The following is a 4,743-nucleotide window of genomic DNA, read 5'->3' on the forward strand; positions in this document are numbered from 1 at the left end:
ATAACCTTATTACAGTTTTTCACCCTCTTTCCCCCCAGTGACCAATGCTTTTACATAGTAATGTGCCTGACTGTGTATTGATCGTAAATGCCTATTATAAACTATTACCCAGCCAAATATGTTATAGAAGAGATATGTTTAAGGGCGTCTGAACACGCAATAGTATTGGTTATATCTTGATTGATAAATGTATGCGAATGGCCTTAGATGAATGTGACGCAATGTTTTTCTCCGAACTTAGTTAATTTTAGTTATGGGTCAAAGTTACCGTTTAGACAAGGTAAGCGTGTGTCTTAAAATAAAATTAAGTTTTCTATATTGCAATACTTAAATAAATTACATTGAGTCAGAGGAAGAGCCACTTACGATAACAAAGAATATCTCATTCTAATATGATAGGACATAATATTTAAATAGAATTCTCATTGATGTAAAACATAAAATTAATAAGTTAGGACTCGTGGTTTGATAAACATAACTAATTACGATACATTGTAACAGTACGGTTTGCGTCATTGATCCTGTAATTAGCCTGTTTGTTTCCGTTATTTTTGTAGTGGGATGCACGCCACCGGATGCACAATTATCTTTGGAACAAATCACAATTCTTCTGGAAACCTGGAAATTGTATTTATTTTCGTCGTGAATTTTTCTCACTATATCACGAGAAGAAATGGCTCGTTGATCTTGTAATTCAATACGAGGATATGAATGGAAATGCATATCACTATTTCAATTACCTACAATGCAAGGAACTGCTCTGTTCGCAAAGCTAACCCGACCTGCATTGTGTGCGCTAGATAAAAGCATTGTCTTATTATATGTGGCAATGCATACATCTCTGGATGTGGGAAGTGTGAATTGGGCCTCGAATTCCTTTGTTCTCGCCTCTCGTGGCGTGACGTTTGTTAAGTACTGGCTAATCAAGTTTTGAGACGTCCAAAGTCTAAACGTGTGATGAGACAATTTAGCCAAATGGAGCTTAGGCTTTTCGTGTGAAAATATCAACTTTTCAGGAACAATTGGTTTTCTGATAGGTGATTATTGATTTCTGCTTAGTTGTTTATCAACGAATGCAACTATCCGGTAATAGTTATTTACGGTATATATCCATTATCCATATCCTAAAACAAATTACTAGCCTGCATTTTAGTTATACCAACAGTAAAATTATAAATAATCGTATTATAACAACAAAAATATCAAAAATTAAGAAATTTAATTCTTCATATAATAATCACCAGTACAATGTTAAAGCCATATAGATTTAAGTTCCTCAATCCACGCATAACTGGAAACCCACCCCATAGCAGATTGTGGGCCGGCGTCGCCGTGCGGTAACACCGGCTTATGAAACTGAGACGTTGAAGGAAACGAGTTCACTGACTCACCTGTTCATTGTCTTTAATGAATGAACTATCTTCCGAAATGGCCGCAAGAAATACTTATGATACATTGTTAACCACCGTCGTTTCTGGGATCACAGTATTAAAATCTAAGAGTTTCACTGTTAAATAAAAATTAAGGACATACGGTTGGCTATAATTATGTTTATTCATACAGCAATACGAGTAAACAGTACATAGAAAATGCCAAGAATAGCTGGACATTAAGTAATTCAAAATTTTTAACGGACTTCAGTCTTCCCGTGACCACGCTCGCTGTAAAGTGTTCGAAGCTTCGGGTTAAATAATATAATGAAAACGTCGTGTTTAAAATATGTTAAATAGTCCTTAATTTCTAGCTTTTTTCTAGATGTTTCTAGCAGCACATTGGTAAGTTAACAATTACCCTTAATGATGTTTCGTATATCTACGGATGAATGAGGTATATTTATAAATTGCAATATTGGTGATTAAATCGTAAGTAAACGTAGCTTTAGGCAATGCTTTAATTACGTGCGTCATACGATCGTGCCCCGAGCACTCAGTTACCCCTTTATTGCCGGGAAGTCCATTTAGGGTGCAACTTGTAGGTAAAATAATTATTGCATTCGAGTGCATTTTACGATTCGTCATATCATTGAAATCAGTGGGATTATATTAAACACACATACATTTTTGTTGTTAAAAGCATTGAAGCCTCGAGCTCTATAAGTTCAAATAGTAAATTATATGAAAACTCAATATAATTTGTGAAAATGGAAATGGGAAATTGTTATTAATAGAATGCACTATGTATGACTATATATAACTAAACTAATTAGATACGAATGTAATATAAATCCAAACGCAGCACTGGATCTAAGTATAAATACTTAAATTCGGTGCAGCGTAATAAAAATAATGTTAAAGCTTATTATTAATAACAGCATTGGTAGCAACCTGCAGCTAATATAAGCGTATTAAAAACAGCATTTAGAATATTTTCTATCACGCTCTTCATTTTATTAGATGTAGGTACTAATGTAACACCATTCACTAAACAAAAAAGTTTTACAGTAATCCGCATTTATCTCACACTCCGACGCTTTTGGCATCGCTCTTTAAAGTTTTATTAAATTTCACGTCAAAGCGGGAGTTACGTTGTGAAATTTCAAACTGCATTGCACGCGTGGCTAATTACGTTTGCTAACGAAGCTGGTGCAATAAGTTACTGCACAGAACCTCGCGATGGATTATTGTTGTATATTTCAATATGCTTTTACAGCCCGGATATTGAATTAAACTGCGCGAATATAGATAGCTAGCTTTCCGCCCTTCCTTTTGTTATCATGGTTAAATAGAATGAACAATTGTCATGCAACATCTTACATTATTAATATAGCGGCTTTGATCGGAATTTATAAGGTGTCCATACATTTAAATCACTTCTATAAGGGTTCTTCCCACGATAGTGAGATACTTCTCCGCGATACAATGTAACCTTTGTCACTCTTTAGCTACTATAGAAACAAGAATTATATCTAATTTTTAGTTTTATAGCATTGAAATGCTTTATAAATTAGAAATTTTGAAAGAATAGAAAAAATTTCTAAAGAATTATATCATAAATCCGTGTCGACGTAATAGAAGGACATATAAACTGTCGCATTTATAATATTTAAAGTCGGCAATCCATTTGTAGAGACGTAAGGTCTACAATTGACTCTATGCCTCTTCAAATGTTCATGGGTGGTTGGTAGCGCTTACCATCAGGCGTCCCACCAGGTCCATTGCCGACTGTGACAAAATTAATACTCTAATTCTTATTAAATACATAAAAAGCACACCCACTTGGGGCTCGATAGTGAGCCTTAGTTACGAAAACAATTTATTAAGAAAACTTCGAGGCCGTCTCGTTCTTTGCCCACATATTTGCCAATATCTGTCACGCGGACATAGTTACCTATGTATTTCTATTATTCGTTCTATACGTGACGTCATTCAGTTATTGTGAGATGGTGGTCCGAGCTTTTCCACGACCAAACCTCTAAATAATTGGTTTTGACAAAAAAAATTACCGCCTTCTAATTGTTAGAATTGAACTGTCACATGAGGAACAAGGGACATTAAGATCGGTGCAACCAGTTGGTTCTGGTAAATCTTAGTAGATAAAGACAATTTAGAATTAGAATTACTTGCAAGTAACAGTAAAATGTATATCAGTAATATGCTTTGTATATTAGATGATATATGTTTTATAATTACAATGTACGATACTAATACTATATAAAAGATTGAAAAAAAAACGCATTACATGGTATTTTATTATATCTGATTACAAAACTTCCTAACATTGTCATACTTATCCATTAATATTATGTATGCAGCCGCATTCAATTGTCGCCCAAGTTGGTGATTGCGGAAATTTTCTTCAGTTCATAAATATACATGTTCTGAATATATTATTACTTTATGTACAGCAAAAAAACATGATGTATCCTATGTAGTTTTGGCAAATATTTAAATCGACACTAATATTATAAAGACGACACTTTAATATTTTTGTATGTTGGTGACGTACGTTTTCACGCAATAACCACTGGACCGAATTCGAAAATTCTTTCAGCATTAGATAGCAACACTAAGTGACATAGGCTGTATATGTACCACGGGCGAAGTCGGGGCGAACTGCTAGCTTATCTTATACCTTTAAACGAGCAATTCTTGTATATATATATATATATATATATATATATATATATATATATATATATATATATATATATATATATATATATATATATATATTTGGAATCTCGGAATCGGCTCCAACGATTTTCATGAAATTTAATATATAGGGGGTTTCGGGGGCGATAAATCGATCTAGCTAGGAATTTTTTTTTAGAAAATGTCATATTCGTGTTTTATTCGTGTTTTTTTTTCCTGACATCTATTGGTGAATAATAATACTATTTTGCTTCGTAGATAGTTGGACAACTGAAATAACACATAGGCACTTTTTACACCGATATTCCTACGGGATACGGACTTACGCGGTTTCAACCGCGGGTCACAGCTAGTAATAAACTTGATTTGCGCCCGCGTGGTCGAAGAAAATTAACAGTTATACTATAGGTTAAATTTTTACCATAGAGCCATCTATATTATAAATGAAGAAGTAATTCAAATGCGCTAACTATGAAACGTTAAAACTTAAACCCTAAATGGGCTTGTAAATAATATTTTATACACATACATATTTACTTAGATTTTATTATTATTTTCATATGCATAAATTACGTGCATTGATAAATTAAAATGTGTGCTATATGTGATTCGAATAAAAAATGGTTTTACAGTTTACTTATATGCCATCTGT

This window comes from Zerene cesonia, chromosome 10, assembly GCF_012273895.1.
Source record: "Zerene cesonia ecotype Mississippi chromosome 10, Zerene_cesonia_1.1, whole genome shotgun sequence".
Taxonomy (NCBI): Eukaryota; Metazoa; Arthropoda; class Insecta; order Lepidoptera; family Pieridae; genus Zerene; species Zerene cesonia.